At 42.1% G+C, this 20193-nt stretch overlaps 1 protein-coding gene across 2 annotated transcripts in view; it reads left to right on the top strand.

The window, feature by feature from the left end:
- Positions 1-20193, top strand: part of sox5 (SRY-box transcription factor 5) — a 239235-nt gene that overhangs the window by 87092 nt on the left and 131950 nt on the right. For both annotated transcript variants that reach the window (XM_031306177.2, XM_031306179.2), the window contains one exon: positions 8607-8684. The gene's annotated coding sequence lies outside the window, so the exon portion shown is untranslated. The remainder of the gene's footprint in view (positions 1-8606; positions 8685-20193) is intronic.

Genomic DNA, 20193 nt, shown 5'->3' with positions numbered 1-20193 from the left:
CAGAGCAGACAAGACACTGCTGTAGATTTTTGGTTTGAGAGCCTTAGAGAAAAGCACATTATGGCAGTATGATGTTTGTCAAGCGAGTTTCTCTCTGTTACATGTTTGTGTGTTTGTTTCAAGGTCTTTACAAGGTCTCTTAACTGTGTATCTGGTGTTTTCTATTGACATCCATCAAAAAATGCAATCCACCCGTTCTGTCTCACAAAGGCGGGAAAGAAAAGCTCTTTCTTCCTTGTTTATATAATTCTAATTACCCGGGTTGATTTAGACTTGGTAAAGGAAAGTAGTGATGTCCTATTTCAAAAGGAACCCTCGGTTTGAATAGCTATTGACCAGCTCTGAGAAGGGGTCAAGGTACTGAGATGTGTCCTTGTCCATATAACAAACAACACAATACCCTGATGTCACCGATGAATAATTTGTCCCAATAAGTTGTGCTTCACGATGACATCTTTGGACTCAATGGCGTATTGTTTGTATGATATTAGACCAATCTTCTTTTCATATAATGCGCACTAGGGCATTCATTTGCCCATTGGATATAATAATAATACATTTCTTCTTGTTAACATTATTATTTACAGAATGCAGCATTACAGCCCTAACCCATTTAAAATGAATGAAGGAATAAATAAAATTGCTGTGGCGATGCCATTGTCCACATGGATCGAATTGAAGATTGAAGGATTGTATGTAGTGCATAGCACAATGCAAGTCCTTCACTGTTGATACTTTTTGAATAGTGAATTGTGTTAGATAAATAACTTATATAACTGTTTATATGTGAATTTATGGGCTTGTATACATGTAATGGTCAGTGTTAGACTACTGTATGAGCCATCTTTCTACTACAACAGATGTACATATGTAGGGACATAATTCTTGTTGCAGCAAAATAAGAACTGTATACTTTATATCTTTATGTATGAGCTGTGTATCAACAGTTTGTGTAAGTGAGCTGGAGTTGGTGTGTAATGTCAGTGTGAGGGTGTTGTAGTGCGGCAGGCCGTGAGTAACGTGATTAAGTGGCAAAGATGCAGTGTGTGTGTGTGTGTGTGTGTGGTGTGGTGTGCACGCATGGAGGGATGCTGAGAAGGCCAGTATTAATTTGATAAAACAAGATTGGACATCAACATTGTGACCCTCAGATGCTACAACTGCTCACACACGCACACACACACACACACACACACACTCTGTACGAGCAGTATATCGCTCTTTACTTCCCCTTTAAAGGGTTAGTGCACCATGAAGGAACATGTTTTTCAATTCCCTCTAGTGGTATCTATGCATACCCTATGATTGACTGTTTATTGATCCAGGGTGTACCCCGCCTCTCATCCAATGTCAGCTGGGATTGGCTCCAGCCCCCCTCAAGGATAAGCAGGTATAGCTAATGAATGGATGGTGTCTAGCTATGCAGATCGTTTGGGTTTTATTTGCTGAGGTTTTGAGATATCTGACTCTGAGATTTCTTTTTCTACCATAACACTATGTAAGTGAACAGACCTTCATTTTTTGTGCTCAAAGAATTGGAAAATCCCAACAATTCAACAACAACAACAGCATAAGTAAAAACAGTGTTCCGTTTACTTAGGATAATCCACTCACCTCGCTGTGAACAGTTTTGGGAATTACTTCACAACTGGACAACTCTTGAAGGCAGATTGGGTAATCTTTGTGATTTTGGGTAAACGGACACTTCATTCACTGAGGAGCCTTTGCTTATACACTCATAAAGGAATCAGAACCATATTGCATATATGCTGCCATATTAATATAAGAATGTATCAATGTGTGCTTGTTCTAGGGATATTTTCTTTCTGACTGATAGCCGATCCTCGTTAACCAATCATTAACTGTTAACTGACGAGCAGGCAACGGAGTCCCAGTTCACCCGTCTTGAACGCTCGGACATACTTTCCGCACTCAGCGTCTGCAGACACCTGCCAGCTTGGACCGGTCGTGCAGCCATGATTTTGCGTGCATTGTCTTGGACACTTACAGCCACTGTCCTGGAACCACTTGCACGTCCGCGCGACTGGTAAATGTCCACAGCTGTCCGCAGCGTGTATGTCTGAGCCTGTCTCCACTGCAGACACCTGTCAGCGGTGTGTTTCAGTCCTCATCGATATAGTGGAATGTGTCATGTAGCTCTCCGCTGTCAGCCCGGTCCAGCAAAGAGCCATTCATTTAGCAGAAAAAAGCAGCTTAAAAAGCAACTTGCAAGGTGACTAGCAGCTAAAGAATTAAAGACAGGCGGCTTATTTTTTCTTTTACAATACAATAAACCTTTTTTAATACCATTTTTTTTATGATATTGTTATTATCAAAACAAAGTGTTTAGATGATAGTATTAATCGGTCAAAATTATTATTGTCGGTTATCGGTGGTTAATCGCCAGCGGTCTCTCTCTACTCCAGGGGTGTCTTTGACCCTGGTTACCCCACCAATAGGAGGTTACAGGCCAAGATGTCCTTATCTGTCTTCATTGTATCCCGTCTATAATCCATTTTACCCAGTCAGAAGCTTTCAGTTGGCCAGCAATAGAGGTTGTGTTTGTTTGTGTTTGTGAATTAACTTGTTCTCATTCCCTGTTGCTGTCTTCTATGTGGCTCACCTTAGAAACACACCTTTAATTAAAACAAATGTTTTGCCAAATGATCCCAGCGGTATTGGATCAATATCTTTCAATCTATATGTGAATGTTTCTGTCCTCTCTCTCTCTCTCTCTCTCTCTCTCTCTCTCTCTCTCTCTCTGTATCTGTCTTTGTCTGACTCTCACTGTTGGCACAGTCTTGTTACATAACCTCACCAACATACCACTTTGACAGTGTGTTTGTGTTTGTTCTTTTGAATGCGAAACTACTGTAGAAAGCTACTGCAGAACCATTGTAGATAATGCTTACGTGCGTGTTTAGGTTCACGTCTTTGTGCCTTCATGAGTGTGTGTGTGTGTGTGTGTGTGGCAGCCATTGGTGGGACGGTCCTGTGGTCCCTCCCCTCACTGTCCACTCTGTTAGCGGCCTTTATCTTTCCAACAATCAGGCTTTATCCCCGGACACTCCTGGTCCCACGGTAGCCCTGGGAGCAGCAGCCCAGTGCGCCTATCCAAACCAAACCAGACATATTTCCTGACATATGTTCCCTTGTATAACCCACTCAACCCAACACACAGACAGTGCCGAGTTTATGGAGCCGAATATTACATCAGGCAATCCAAATCTAAAGTTGAATGTGAGCAAATGATGTTAGATATTATATCTTTCTGCTTGCTTTTACAGTTTGCTAAAAAGAAAAACCCTTTTGTGGACATCTGCTATAAAGTCACTGCAATCATGATTATGTCATTTTGGTCAAAAATGTGGAGGCAAAATTATGTCTTGGCTTTTTTTTTCTTGTTTAAAATGCCACATTTTACATTGCTGATTTGAATTACAGACTCACATGACTTTACAGTTTGTGGATTTTAATTTTTTAAAGACAATGCTAATACAAGGTACAGGGATAGTATACCTTAAAAAGCTAATATGGGAGAGATATAATCAGAAACCCACAACACGGTAAGAATAATAAAATAATTAAGAACTATCCATCCTAAAATGAAAAGATGAATACATTGTGAATGAAGAGCCACACCAGAGTACAAAAGCTGCACTGTGTTAGCATCAGTAGCAGAAGTTGCAGAACATGATGTGGTGTTTGATCACAAGAAGCCTTTGGCACTGTGAGATGCTGCGCACAGAGAGGAAAACTGAGAGCATTGATTTCATTGTAGAGGAGCAAGGAGTGTGTGTGTGATTTGGCATAATGTGTGTGCGTGAACTGTCTGGAACATAAAACTATTGAGGCCCATTCAGGCCTTCCTTTTTCTCTCCTTCCATCAGGAGATAGCAGGGACATTGAACTGTGGCAACAAAAGCAGATTTCCATCAGACAGTTTCTGAGAGAAAAAGGCATTGTGTTGAAAGAGGCTTAATGGAAGCACAGCTTAGAGCTTTATTCACACAAACTGTACTCCCGGGTCGGGAGAAACACATATGTGTAACTACAGGCACACACACACACACACACACACACACACACACACACACACACACACACACACACACACACACACACACACACACACTTCTCCCATATACCAAACACTCCATGTTCTTTTGCACTCAAATTGGTGCTCTCAATTTTCTAATGTTTTCTAATGTATACATAATAGAGGAGAGTGGACAGGCTTTGTTTGTAAAAAAAGAAGAGAAAATAAATGATTTTCTCACATGTAGTTAGTGCCCGTGCAAAGAAGTCTCATGACCCTGATGGATTGACCTAGATCGGCTCCTTGATGCCAAGCACAAATAAATACTAATAAACAAAAATAACATCAATACAATATTTTTAAGGGGACATTCGTGCAATTACACTATATGTTTTTCTGATGTTGTTTTATTCCTGCTTAGGGTCACATGGTACAGGAAAGTCTAAGAATCTTCATAGATGCGTCATGCTCTCAATAGAACACACAGGCCTCCACACATACAAAGGGTTGAATGAACACGTCTCGGATACTGTATTGAGAAAGGAGAACATTGTGCACCACCCATTTAGTCTTCATACATCAGATTGCATTCCAAATTCGACTCATGCAAGCGTTTTCTTATTTTTCCTATATAAGTTAAATAAATTTAGCTGAACACATCTTTTAGTTACTTTGTTTACTTAGATATTTTTGCAAACAAAAAAAAACGGTGTGCAGCTCTATTATCTAGGCAAATACAGGTATTGGATCGGGACCTGGTATTGGCAAAAAATTCAATATTTTATAAATCACATAGGGATTGAGGGCCAAAAACCATGATCGCCACATCCCTGAAATCAAGTCATTTCAATGGAATCAATGCAATCAGCGAGTTTGCTCATAAAGGCAAACAGTTTGCACTAGAGGTGTGAATCTTCAATGATCTTTCGATTCGATTCCGATTTCCATGTCTTCAATTCGATATCTTGATGCATCACGATGCGTCAAATACATTTTTCTATTAAAGCCATATAGGATATTTAATTCATAGCTTTTCAAGCTTCAAAAACAACATTCTGCAGTGCTCTAATACTAAATAAATTGGATACATAAAACTACAGCACTGAGCACATGGCACTTCCTGAATGTGCAAAACATAACAGAATATATAAACAGAAAGGTTGTTAGGCATACATTAAATTGTAAACAGAAATAATTGATTATGGCCCGGACGATTATCGATGCAGCATCGTCCATGTCCACGATTCGATGCATCAATTATTTGATTAATTTCAACACCTCTAGTTTGCACAGTGCTTTTGTGAAGAGTTCAACTTTGGTCCCAAGCTAAATTGGCGCGGTTGACCAATTGCAAACCATCTATACAGTGTAAAGGATTTAAGAGTCCGATTGGACTGTGTCACACAGTCCTGAAGTCATTCTACCAGGACCTCTTTACTACTTTAACTACAGTATAACTGTGTCTTCAGACAGAACATTAAGTTTAGACCGCATTCTCTGCAAAGACATTTCCGCACAAGTTCGAAATGTTTCAACAGGATTTGTCCAGTCTGTCCCCTGTGATGTTGGCAGCTGAAGTTATACTGAAATTAGCCGTCCTTCTCCCCGTCTCATTAAACATGCAAGATGAAAACGTATTTCAAAACGTGCGACCATTTAGAGGGCACACTGAGCAACGGTAGCGAATATGTGCTCCCTGATCACTTCAACCACCGAATGATCTGTGTGAGTTAGAGAACATCGATCTTTGTGGGTGAGGGAGCGACGCGACTGACAGCCTGTGGGGATGTTTAAACTTTTGTCTCAATCATAAATAGGATTCATCCGTGTGTTTATGTTAGTTGATGGATAGTTGCTAGCTAGCTAGCCAAACTGTTATCGTAACTTTAAAAAGTTATGCATTCCCACCACCCTCTCAGCTGGAGTAAGATCGACCGCAATTTGCATATAGCCCGGGAAAACCAAGACGCTTTGAGCAAGATATGTGATGCGGCTAATGGAGACGCAGATATGTGGCTAGATGTAAACGAAAGTGTCTTAAATCTCACATGGATTTTATCCAGATACAAGAGATACAAGAGAAATGATGAGCGCAATGACATTGCTAATTGCAGTTCCCTCATCGGGTGCTCTTTGTCTACCACTGTGCATTTGGCCTGCACCAATAAGAGCAACAAATGCCAATCCCCCCAAAATAGAAAAGAGAATTTCCTGCTTTTTCCCTTATACCACACTCATCATCTTGTACCATGCTTTCCCTGTCCAAATCTTGTCTTTTTCTCTCTTCCTCAGATCAGTGTTGTCCTCTTCTGTAGTACATGTAAACTAGGGATGAGCGAGCAGGCCTCCCATGGATTAACCGCCGACTGACTCCAAAAGTTGCAGTCAGACTTCCTTATTATGAGATGTGTAAGATCTTCACACAGACGTGTATACACACACACACACACACACACACACACACACACACACACACACACACACACACACACACACACACACACACACACACACAAGTGTACACAGTCCCAAGGTTTTCCAAACTAAGTGTATACAAGCAGTACTGTCCCCAAATCACATCGCCCAATATTCCCCGGGAAAAAAAGACTACACAACGGCTGCTCCCAAATCTGATTGGTGTTATTTGTAAGTCAGCCTAAATCTCAGAGAAGCTACACACACAAATGGAACAGGGCTTACTAATCCATTTGTAAGGCAATAGGCAGGCAAACAGGCAGGGGAGAGCTTGCCAAGTGTTGTAATCATAACTAAAGATGATGAGCCCACTCCCATCCTCTACACTCTGCAGTACCGTGTGTGTCTGCGTGCGTGCGCGTGTGTTCTTTTGTGTGCGTTTGCATGTTTGTCCTACATCGCCTCCTTTACAAAACTGTGACAAGTGCGAGAGAAAATGAATCGGTATCAAGTGGATAATCTACAAAAGTACACTAGGAGCTTTTCCACCTTACGCAAGTCCCCCACTCATTCATTTTCAGATACCACGCAATCTCTCTGAGAACAACAACAAGCCGGCGATATGAGTTTTGAAAAGGCAGTAATTGTAAGCAGGTTGGGGAATAAATTAGAATGATGACAAAATACAGAGATAAATCCAGCTTAAGAGAGATGTACGCCACTGTTTATTTGATTTCAGCTTTTCTCTCGATCCTGCTCTTTCTCCCTCCCTCATTCCTGATCTTTTTTAGTGGGGTGGAAAAATGGATTTTTGTCAGCGATTTGGCCCTGAAATAGCTTATTGTCTAAGGCAGCCACTGTGCGGGTACAACGTCAACATCACGTGTGTGCGAATGCGCTCGTCTGTTTCCATGGGGAGTAATGGCCATGGAAGTGTGTATTGGCTGCTGGCACAATGTGCCACTGTGCTCATTGGTTTTAACTGGTGTGTGTGTGTGTGTGTGTGTGTGTGTGTGTGTGTGTGTGTGTGTGTGTGTGTGTGTGTGTGTGTGTGTGTGTGTGTGTGTGTGTGTGTGTGTGTTTACAGTGTGTGTGTGTGTGTGTGTGTACTTCTATAGTCTCTCTTGTTGATATTTATAGATGGAAGAATTTTGGTGTGAGGGTAGGAGGAATGTAGGGAGCAAGGGGGGGTGGGTGAGGTAGAGAAAAGGAGGAGGAATTAAGGAATGAGGAGAGGAAAGGAGTTGAGGATCTGTAAACTAGAATGACTTAATCGGCCGTGAGCTTTTTTTCATTCTGACACTTCCTTCATTTTTGTGTCTTTATTTGCCTGTTTACCTCCTTTCACTCACACTTTTTCTCTCTTAACTCACAATTTCATGCACAATGACACACAACACCCAATCATCACACACTCAGTTATCCAGGCAAACGTGGGATCTATCCATTTGAGGGTAGAACTGTTTGATATAAGAACTATAAGACAAAAGAGTTAAAGAAAGTTGAACCAAGAAAAACCCTGCTTGCTTACAATCTCTTTTTTTCCAGTTTGCTTTCTAACTTCTATCATCAGGGGTTCTCAACCGTATCCCTCTAAGGTCCGCATCTGAATTTTTTTTAAGATCAGGGGTATGGGAACGATTGTCCAGAACACAAACAGTTAATCAGCTCACTTATAACTTTTAAGCAACACACATTCAAGTTGAGTACCCGGTTTTCCTGGTCAGCTTTTGTACCGATACCACTACCTGGAATTCGGTACCGGTACCTTTTTTCAGTAGCCTACTTTCTCTCTAATACATTTTTTATTTCAGTTGTAAAAATAAGTCCAAACCTATTTATGTTATGAGTTAGAGGAAGATCAACTACTGTCTGTTACACTATTCTATATTCAACTTCAGTAACAATTTATTGATCAGTATAAAATGTATTTAAAAATAGAAAACGTTATAAGGCGTTGTATACATAACACGGGGTACGGGCCGGTTCCGGATTGACTCGTCGTTCGGTCCGAAAACAGCTCTTGGTCCGGACTTTGAGAAGCCCTGCTCTATGTGTTTCTAACCCCACGGTAATGCACATCTGATTATCTGCCTTTAGACGACATAAATATTGTGCTATTAATACGTCTTTTGTTCTTCTTTTTGTCCAGGAGTGAGGGGGACCAGCAGACAGAGGATCTGATTACTTCAGGACATTTTTCTCTTCAGGTTGACCCGTCAAGTTACTGGTAGGAGCTCCAACTGATCTCCTATTGTCCTATTACTGTGTATGTTACATACACTGACAGTTCCATCCATCAGTCTGCCAAAGTTAGGTTTACAGTTAGTGTTATTAAAAATAACCTACTCCAAGACAGCTAAACACTTTCATACTTTTTTTAGTTAATTTCTTACACACATTTTTTTCCTTTATACTGACAGTCAATTATCATACTGGTTAAGATAAATTAATCATAGTAGATACCCACAGTACTGTAGCCTCAGTACTGACTGCCATACTTAAGTTTCATAATGAGGAAAAGGTTAACTTTATTCCCTTGAAAAGTGCGCTAGAATGTACTAACCAGCAGCCAAACTGATATATTTTGTCTTTTAACTACACAAGCCACTTATTCTCTGCATGGTCACTTGTTTCTATCTTGAGAACTTTGACTACTCATCTAAAAACTTTGCACCAAAAAAATGAATTTGACCGTTGAGTTTCTGTAAATGTTGTGACGCGTCAGTGAAAAACTATCCCGAGGGATGCTCAGCTGCGCTGACGAAAAGCAGTGGACGCTGCTGTGTGGAGAGCAAGGCCTGGAGTCAGAGGAGGGCAGCGGTAACAAACGCAGACCCAACACAAATGACCATGAAACAGAGGCTCAGCTGATACTGTCTGCACACTCTCTGTGCTTGTGTCTTTGTGTGTTTATGTGTGTGGAGAAGTCCAGACAGTGTGTGTCAAGGCAGTGTCATGATCACAGATTGCGGCCTCATCACTGCTCTGCTGAGGAGATTTAGCTGGCACTGGTTACACTGACCGTGGCCCGGGTGTGTTGTAGTGTGTTTGTGCATGCGTAGATGTATGAATGTTTGTAGCAGCCCTGTCAGATCAGCCATGAATCTGCCCACTGCGTGTGTGTCAACCAGGGGTGACCTTTTTCTGTGTTTCACTGGAAGAGCTTGTGTGTGTATATGTGTGTGTGTGTGTGTGTGTGTGTGTGTGTGTGTGTGTGTGTGTGTGTGTGTGTGTGTGCGTGAGTGTCCTGTGTCCTGTGCTGCAGGCAGGGAAAGTCCCTGCCTTCGCTGTGCCAGAGAGTTGGAGGGGACACCCCGTTCATCTGTGTTTGGGTTTGTTTCGTTGTGGGAGTTCCCCGGCAGAGCGAGAAGGGGCTGGTCTTCTGCATCAGTTTCATGTTCAGTTTCTTGTTACCTAGCTAGCTCACACAAGGGGAAAAGATGGATTATCCATCTCCAGAAATGTGATCCCACCTTTAAATCCCATCCCAAAAAAACAACAACTGAGCAGCAAAGAAGCAAACCCAATGAAAACATACCATACTGTACAGATTTGAAAATACAAAATGTAAGGTTGTCAGAATCATGCTGTTTGTAATCACTAGCACAGTGCCCGTTCAAAATGTGCCTGTTTGGAACAGGCTGATTGCTTGGCTTGTGGTATTGCTGCTTGTAGCTTCCTCCAGAACCATTGTACCCCAAAACTACTTACAGAAGGCCACTAAAGCACTTAACATGCACCAACATTGTATAGCCTAGGCCTACTACTGACTTACTGTGTACTTCTAGCTCGATGGTGTTTTAAGCCCCCAACGTCTCCTTCCAGGCAGCGCTGCGACTTTTGACTTCAAGGCAACTAACCCTAACCTTAACCCTAACCATAACCATTGCCTAATCCTAGTGCCTTCCTGGCAGCACTGCCGTTGGGGGCTTAAAACACCGATAAACGCTCTTCTACTTCAGAAGAAAACATTCTACTACCGCATTTACATGACGTTGCAGATTTAGAATATGGATCTTTTTCTATGTATTTTTCTGTATATTTCTGTGATTTATTTAGATCAGTGTCCACTCACGGCACTCTTAGCTAAAGCAACGGCCCATCGAGCCTTGACAAAACAACGTGAGCAAAGCAAAAAGAGCATTATAGAATTGTAGCACAAAATAATTAACACAAATTCATTATATTTAATAGATTCTATTGCATCTTCATGCAAGTTCTGTTGCCATGTTTTTTTGTTGTTGGTATTTGCACCATTGAACGCAAAGCCTTGCTTTACTGTAAGTCTTAAACATTTTCATAAGAGTAACAGATCCTCCGTGAAGAGCAACCCATCTCGTAGATCATCTCCCTGCAGGAAATATGCTATTCTCCATACGTGCTTGTTAATTAGCTTAGTTCCGTATCTTGCTGCGTGTTTCTTATGGCCAACAGATCCCCAGTCCTCTCTCTCCCAGCTCTGTCCAGAGCTGTGTGAGAGCTAATTGGCAGCTCGCTTGCCTGCCGCGACGGTGATCATGCAAATGCATTGGTGCTTACCAATAGCCTGGCCCATCAAAACATTACGGCGGCCATTACCCAGTGCTGGGGCCAGCCTAACGAACATATGCTCTCCTCCCCCCCACCAAACAACCTCCCCCCAATTCCTAAACTCTTATTTATGTGTTTAATTTAATGTGCGAGGGAAGAATTTCCGAAATTAAATTTGGTTTTCGTTGGTGCCTCCAGAGAGTGGCGGCGTTATAATAACATGGTAATTTTTTACACGTCTTTATGAGAAATGAGAAAATTAATTCTTTCTGACAAGCTGTAATTATTGGGCTTGGAACGGTTGCAGCTGAACAGTTTGGGCTGCGGTAGCCTGGCAGTGAGCTGAGAGAGAGAGAGAGAGAGAGAGAGACTTGTACAGCCTGAATCATATACACTCACACACAGGAGGGAGAATGACAATAATAATGGACAAGAGGTGGTGGAAGAGGGGGATGGAGGAGGAAGAGATTGGAGATAGAAAGGGAGCTGAGGATAGTGCAAGGTTATGGAAGGAGAAGTGAGGAGAGGAACGAAGACAAGGAGACGAGTGGAGAGGAAAGTGGTGTTGGGAAGTAAGGGGGAAGAGGGGGGTGGAGAAGGAGATTGAAGAAAGAAGAGGAGAGGAGTGAAGATGACTGAATAAAAAGTGAGAAAAGGAGAAGGGTGGCGGACATCAGGCGACAAGGTTGGATAACCTAAAAGGAAGGAGGATGAAGGAGTAAAAGACAGGAGGAGAGAGGGATAAGAGGAATAGGGCGATATACTGTATGTGGTGAAAGAGATTGAAGAAAAGGAGAGCAGAGGAGAGAATAAGTGGATGGAAGGAAAAGAAAAGAGAGGAGCTGAGGTGAAGGAATTTGAGAAGCCTAGGTTGGATTAAAGGAAAGAAGGGTGAGTGGGGGACAGAAGACGTGAGAGGGAGAAGAGGGAGATGGAGGTGGAGGAAGAAATTGAAGAAAGGAGTGCTGAGTAGAGGGGGAAGAAGGCTGGTGAAAAAGAGATGAAGGGTGGAGGACATAAGCTATGAGCAGAGAGGGTCAGCAGAGAAGAGTAGGGCGGAGAACATAGGTTTTATAAAAGGAAGAAGAACAGAGGTGTGGAGGAGAAGATGGGGAGGGTGGAGGACATTTGTGTGTGAGGAAACACCGTTCTATTAAAGGGAGATTGGAGGAGAGGGAAACAAGGAGATGGGGATGGAGTCGGAGGAAGAGATTTAAGAAAGAAGAGATGTGAGCAGAGGATGGAAGGAAAAGAGAAGACGAGGGATGAGGGAAAAGATGAGGAGGGTAGGGACAACGTGTGAGGAGACGAGGGTGGATTAGAGGAAACTAGAGGAGAGGAGGAGTCATGCCTCAGTGTGTTACATCAGGTAGGAGTCCCTGTCTCCTTGTGTGATGTCATCAGAGGAGGCTTCTCTCCAGCACCAGCAGCTCCTTATGTGTCGAGGTTACAACACATTAATATTCAGTGTACAACCAACCTGGCCATGCTCCAGGCCTTCTTAGGCTCTCTCTCTCTCTCTCTCTCTCTCTCTCTCTCTCTCTCTCTCTCTCTCTATCGCTATCTCTATCTCTATCTTGCGTGTGCGATAGAGAGACACAGCACCAGCATCTGCTCACACTCAACAGAGCTTCTTCCTCTTTGCTCCATCAAGCACAGGCATGCCTTCATACAGAAGCCTCTGATCGTACACACACACACACACACACACACACACACACACACACACACACACACACACCCTTACGCACACACAGCTTCCTCTTCTTTGCCCCGTCATGTGCTGAATATGGAACGATATTGATATTATGCACCCATATTGTGGTTTCTCTACAGTTATTCACCCAGGAGGCAGAGTTGTTTGGTGTCTCATTTAATGACACACTTCTGGTGTGTGTCCGTGTGTGTCTGTGTGTGTGTGTGTGTGTGTGTGTGTGTGTGCGCATGCATGTTCAGCCAAGTGGCCATTTGTTTCCCCAGCCTTAAAATGAGAACCAGTGTTTCTCTCTGAACATGGGTGTGTGTCTGCGTGTGTGCATTGGGGCTTGGAGGTCATGATGATAAAAGATGTTTGTTTTTTGTTTTTGTACAAAAACATCAAAATGTAGAAATGCCATGTTGTGTGTTTCAAAGTTATAAAGAACTTAACACTCTAAATCTCTTTCTCTTCTAAATCTTTGACAAATTTTAATTGAGCTCCGCATGTGTGAAAGGTTATGTCTGTTTTAAAGCATCCATGTGATAGTGAGACTGTGTGTGTGGTTGTGTGAGTGTGTGTGTGTGTGTGTGTGTGTGTCTCTGTGTGTGTTCTTCCAGAAACCCTTCCTGTTCATTTGTTGAGCGTGTTCAATTTTGTCCTGTGCTGTTAAATGTTTCATCCTAGCAAAGGCATGATGGGACCCCCTGGGGATGAGGCATCTGCCTGCCCGGCCACACGCTGAATTATACATGACAGCACAGGACAGTGTGTGTGACTATGTGTGACTGTGTGTGTGTGTGTGTGTGTGTGTGTGTGTGTGAGAGAGAGAGAGAGAGACAGAGAGAGAGAGAGAGAGAGCATTTGTAGGTGTCACTGAGTGAAGTGTCCACTTTGTTGCGTGACTACTTCAGATCTGCACTGAGCTTTCTTCAGTTGTATATTGTCTGGCAGATCCTTTCTGTGTGTGCAAGTGACTGCATTATGTAGTATTAAGGGTTTAAATAGTATAAAGAAACTTCCATTCGAAAATCAGTTGACCAAGGCCGGACCTGCTGTATCTCAGCACTATTGCACTAGTGCTAGAGCTATAGCTGCTAAAAGCCATTCTCACAAAGGGGAAAGCAATTTGTTCTGGATTATCATAATTGTCATGGGTGCGTCTTAAGCGTCTTCTGCTCAATGGCGCTACTGTTGGACAGGCTATTGGGGAACATTAGTTTACCTTGCCACACAGTACTTTACTTACCATATAAGGTGGCCAAAAATGGGAGAATATCCATTTTAATTATTGAAAATTGTTCCACAGATCATGAACCAAATCAGAGATAGTCACGTTATATATTTATTTATACAGCCCAATAACACAAATTTGCTTCAGGGGGCTTTACAATCTGTTGAGCATACAACACCCTCTTTCCTTAGTCTCGATTCAGAAGGAATTACCATAAAAATAATAAGAAATAAATAATGGGGAGAAAATGGAAGAAACTTCAGCAGGAAGAGTAACAGGGGAGTCATCCCTCTCCCAGGACGGTCAGACATGCACTATGATGTCATGTGAACAGAATAGACCAACATAGTAAAATTACAGTATTGACACTCACAAAACTATAGAATACTGTAGAATGTATATGAAGAAAATGGATCCAGGAGGACAATGTTTTTTAAACGTCTTCTTATGCCACCAAATTTTCTAGCGATTTTTCTTGTTGTACCTTTTGCCACGTCACAGTACCACCTTATCCCTTTCCTTTGAAACTTTCCATGCTAACTTTTTACGAGAAAACAGATATGGAATGGCCAAGTTCACTATCTATACTTGTGGTCCTCACACATTAAAATCTATTTGTGTATTCAGACATTTTTGGGCATATTTTGGCCGGTAAAAGTTCAGCCACAATGACAAATGTGATGATATTTTTTATTTTTTTATGGGTCTTTTGAAAGGTTAAATAATTGACCCTCTCCGTGTGTGTGTGTGTGTGTGTGTGTGTGTGTGTGTGTTCTGCACCTGAGGTCTTGCTACTGTGGCTAATGAAAGCCCCATCTCCTCATGCAAATGAGGCTGCTGTTAACCCCAATCAGAGAGGTCGCTGAGTGTGCATCAATCCCACATCTCCCTTAGTGCTACGCAGGCAGCACACAATGGTTCCCACCCCTCCATAGGCCCACAGGTAATTACTGGGAGCCAGAAAGCGAGAGGGCCAGGGGAAGCAGGGTCTCAGGCAGGTTTGCGTGGCTGCCCGTGCTTTTTTTTAATGTCATTTATGGGAAACACGGGTTGGTTTGCATGTCGGGTCAAGTGCAAGTGCTGTCTCCTACCACACCCCTTTGTCCAAAACACGCACAGATACACAGCCACTCCCAGCGTGACAGGTAATTACAGAGTGAGAGTGGCTGCGCTGTATGTAAGATTGGGAGGTCAGGGCTGCTGTCTGCTCCCTGTTGGCCACAGAGCGTCACCTCTCTGACTGCATGCACAATAGCTCCATTAGCACCGCGTTTGCCCGTCCTTCCACCTTTTTCCTACCTGACATTTAACCGCCTTATGTTCGGCCGGTTTCCCGTCTGACAGTTGTCCATTTGTTGTTTGAACAGCAATGCAAAATGTCAATGAAATGACAGTAAAATAACCACGCAGCATTGACCGTTTCTCCCACTTAATACCAACCTTCACATCGCTTCACATCACCAGTGGCTGTCAAGTTGACTCTTAAAGTGAGGAGTGTGTATGAATTCTGTTCATTTCATTTCGCCGTTAAAAAACCCCTTCCACTTCTGACAAAACGATTGTTGGTATGAAAGTTAAGTGCAGTATGATGTGTCTGTTAAAGTAATGACGTGCAGCAAACACTTTGCCTTTATGGTTTTAAAGAGAGAGGGGAATTTCTGATGGAAGAATTCCTCCAAAATTTGGGAATCACATTACCCTAAGTGTGAGCACACAATCCTGTTAGATTATTTTGTAACTTTAACGCTTTAATTCCACTATTTACCTTGCTATGAGAGCGCTTTAAACTGCTGTGCAGTCTTTTTGGCGTCTGGGAAGCCCCTAAAAATGCACGGTAACTCCAACTTGGTCGGTCCGTCTGCGGCTGCAGGCCGTGGAGCTCACCGCCAGTGTTTTAGTTTGACTGTTAAAAATGTTTAGACAATTAAAAGGTATTTATTTAGAAGCGGGCTGGCTGCTAGTTAGCTAACGCTAGCATGCTATTCCACCAAGTTTCCATGCTACATAAATAAGCCAGACAGAGTTGTCCCTCATCTGGCGATAGAAACCCTGCTTTTCCCATAGACTGTATATAAGAAGGCTTTTCCCGTTCTGTTAGCTCAGAGCTCCACAGCCTAAGTCCACAGGTACAAATTAGTTTTGCACCAAATGTATCGCCAAGAGTGTTGTGAAAGTCGAGGTGCGCAGATTCGCCACTTTGTGATGCGAGAGAGCACATATGTGAAGTTGCAGTGACAGATTCCAGAGGTTGTAATCACTGAGTTGTGGTTGTGATGGAAAATGAACCAGAGTAAAAAAAAAAGTATACGAGTAAATGTTGCATTATAAGTTTGCAGCTGTCATTGTGTTCATGTAAATATCAATCTACACATTTGTGAATATTTTTTCTGTAACTTCACATTCAGAATACAGGTGTGTGAACATTTTCTACAAGTGCAAATTTCAACATACAAGTTCAGATTTTTTGTTCTGCAAGTTCTCACATTGTATTCTACAAGCTCTCCCTTTTTGCACCATATTTACCTTCATAGCAGCCCTCCACATTGTTTTAATGCAGGGCGGATTTTGGTGTGAACACCCACTAAAGAAGAGGGTGTCACATACATATTTTAAAGCCCGCTTAAGGACGATTTTTGCTTTGATTTTGAAATATATAAAAATAAATATTTGACTTGGCCTGGATGAAAATGTTTTCCACAACCAACATAATTCCTTGAAACTACGTAATGCTCAAATACTCCGTCTAAACCGTTTGGTTACAGACAGTACACGATGTGGTTGTACGGTAATGTACTGTATACATACAAAGGATACATCAGTGTGTCGCCATGTGACTTCTCCCTTCTGACTTTAATGCTAACGTCAGTTTTCAGTCAATTGCCTTGGATATTAAAGGATAACAGATAACCAACAAGGTGAGGCCTTTGACCCCTGCCCTATGGTCTGGGCCACGCTCCCTTCTCATTAGTATTCATTGTCTACACTCTAAATATATTCTCTCACACATCTCTTTCCCTCTCCACTTGACTCCAGGCATGATATGTGTGTGAGTATCTGCAGGTTCCTTTTCTATAGGTTTCTATTTGTGTGTGTGTGTTTGTACAGGTTGAACTGTGTATACCATTGTATGCGATGCAATACGATTGCTTTCCACTGAAGAGCACTTCATAGCAGTCTTGTGGGGCAATAATAGGCACCTTAACACCATCATGCGCTCATCCCTGTGGGCAGTTGACGTCCTTCTGCTTAAATGTGATTGGAAGTGAACAATTTTTCTGTGGTTTGAATAACAATGCCAACGCCTGTTCCTCTCCTTGTCTCTCAGTAAACCGGTTAGGGGCCTCCAGTAGACTCTGTATTCGATCCATTTTGAACGATTAGGTTTGCCAAGCCAAATTAGGTCTGTGGATCATCAGCCTTTGTGACCCAAGTAGCCCGAAGGTGCTTTTGCTCTCCTATTAACTTGTTTCTGTGCAGAGGCATTCTGAGATGTTTGTCTCTGTGTGGAACGGTGAATTCAACAGATCCATTCATTAGCAGAAAGGGAACATATTTTACTGTTCATGGTTCTTTTCTTCTTTACAAGTAGTCCATACGATATATTAGGGCTGAACGATTAATTGCATTTGCGATAATATCGCGATATGTTAAAACGCGATTTCCTAATCGCAAAGGCTGCGATTTGGTCACATGACTCGCGAGAGCAAATCAGTCTGCACTCCGCAGAGAAAGCATCAACTTAGCATGCTAACGCTACACTGTACCTTGAGCTGATTTCTGTCATTCAAACAACTCTGAGTTGTAGTTTAAAACTTTTACAGCCATTTTAATAAAATGAAGGGTTTTATTCTGGTTCGAGTCCATACGTGCAGTTAATGGATACAGACACGCAGAACTGAAGGCTCGGTTGGCAACTAGCTCTGATTAGCGGTTAGCTCCGGTTAGCTCCGGTTAGCTCCGTTATAAAGATATGGAGTGGAGGAGCTGCCACTGAGAGGGGTAACAACCAGACTCTGATAAATGACGTTCGGGGAGCTTTCACAGCACCGTGGCCGCGGTGTTTCAACAGTTTTATTAGTACAGTTAATCCCACGGCAAGAACACCAGCAACTAGCTAACGCAACGATAGCCTCTCTGAACAAGTGCACACGGCAGCACGCAACTTCACGAGGGGGAGGGGCTGGAGGCAGCTCCTCTGTGCACTGTAAAAAAAAATACACTGTTGTGTGTGTGTGTGTGTGTGTGTGTGTATATACTATAATTTTACTTTTTTAACTGTCTAGTATGTAATTGTGTGTTGTTCATACTATAAAATTATTTATTGTTTGTCTTTGTTGAATAATACAGAAGACAAAGAGCTTAAAAAAATAATCGAATCGAAATCGCAATATTTGGGAAAAAAATTGCAATTAGATTATTTTCAAAAATCGTTCAGCCCTACGATATATGAATGGTAAATGAGACATATGTGTGTGCTTTACAAAGACGGAGCCAGCTCTTTATTAGAATGAAGCTTTCTCTCATAACAGCTGCTCTGAATTGGTGTTAAAACGGTACGAAAGTCATACATTTCTGCAAACAAAAAATAAATGTATGTAACATTCTTAAGCACATTCCTTCAACCTGTAGTATTTTGTCAAAGTAGGAAACAGTTTCATTTCCATTTCAAGAACACATCGTATACACTACACATCAACAGACAAAACACATCTTATCCTACTGCAGCGCCACTAGTCCAATCAATGAGTGTGTGAGACGCTAACATCTAGCTAGGCTCAGGGAGTGATTTGCTTTAAAGCACCCATATTATGCTCATTTTCAGGTTCATAATTGTATTTTAAGGTTGTACCAGAATAGGTTTACATGGTTTAATCTTCAAAAAACACCATATTTTTGTTGTACTGCACCGCTCTCTCTCACTGCTGCAGATCCTCTTTTCAGCTGGTCTCTGTTTTAGCTACAGAGTGAGACCTCTTTTTTTCTTCTTCTTCTTCTGTACTATCTTTGATTGCACTTGCACATGCGCAGTAGCTCAGATGTAGGTCATGTCAGCTAGCTAGCTCCATAGACAGTAAAAGAAAGGCTGTTTCTACAACTTCGGTCAGTTACAAGGCAGGATTAGCTGGGAGACTTCTAAATGAGGGTGCACATGTTTACAGTTCTTTTGTAGATTATGGTGAACTTTTGTGGTGTTGTAGCAGTGCTTTGCTATTGAGAACGAAGTAGCATGCTAGCGTTAGCGTTAGCATTAACGCTAATGGTTGCAGTGAGCCTGCTCGTTTCGGCTTGTGACGTCACAAGCCGTGCTGATTTTGACCAGCTCACCCAGAGACTGAAGGCAGGACACATTCAGAAACCGTATCTCACTCAGAACAGCATGGGTGGATTTTTTTCAAAGTTTATATGTGTGTGGAAGCACCAGAGACACAAAATAACACCCCAAATCCCAGAAAAAGTGTTTTTTTCATAATATGGGTACTTTAATAACTCACGAAGAGGAGTTAGTATTGAGTTGAACAATTGACACTTTTATTGCCTCACAGCAACCACAAACACACATAGCTACATATAGAAAATAAAAAAACAGCTCTATAAAATAATACAAAAATAAATAAATAAAATAGGAAAAAAAACAAAATAGGAAATTGTCTTTGTATGTGATCACTCAAGGGAATGCTCCCTTGAAGCAAGATGGTCCACAGAGGTCAGTTCTTGCTCCTTTAGGTTAAGGAGTTGAGATTAACGAGTTCAGTACGTGTCCTGTACCGAACACTCCTCCGAGTTAAGGAGTTGAGATCAAACTGTTCAGTTCTTGTCCTGTGTGTACACTACTACACCTACTGCCACCAAGGTAGAGCTTAACGTGTATATGCGTTCTTACTTATCTGTGTTCCAAATGAGTGCTCAAGCAAGTCAGATGTCCTCTGTGGGCAGGTCCCACGGTATGCCACACCGCATCCACACAGTCTAGCTGGGCTTGGCTCGCCATCTCAATTGTTTCTCCAATCCTACAGTATGTGATCTCTCCAAAAAGACCAACCAGAGTTTTACCTGTTAATAAACTTGACAGAACTTTATTTTATCTCGCTTCCACAGCTGGGGATTTCTCAATTGCTTGTCAGCACGTCCAGCACGCAGCTTGATCTCAGCAGCAGAATACATATTTTACCTTTTTTACAGATGCGCAGGCAGTGCATTGTATTTCATGTGGGTTACACCAGCAAAACAAAAAGTCACAGTCTTATACATGAAATATAACAAATATATAGCAAGCCC

The sequence above is a fragment of the Sander lucioperca genome, chromosome 20 (assembly GCF_008315115.2).
Source record: "Sander lucioperca isolate FBNREF2018 chromosome 20, SLUC_FBN_1.2, whole genome shotgun sequence".
Taxonomy (NCBI): domain Eukaryota; kingdom Metazoa; phylum Chordata; class Actinopteri; order Perciformes; family Percidae; genus Sander; species Sander lucioperca.
The sequence above is the reverse complement of the archived record's forward strand: the minus strand, read 5'-3'. Positions and strand labels throughout refer to the sequence as shown.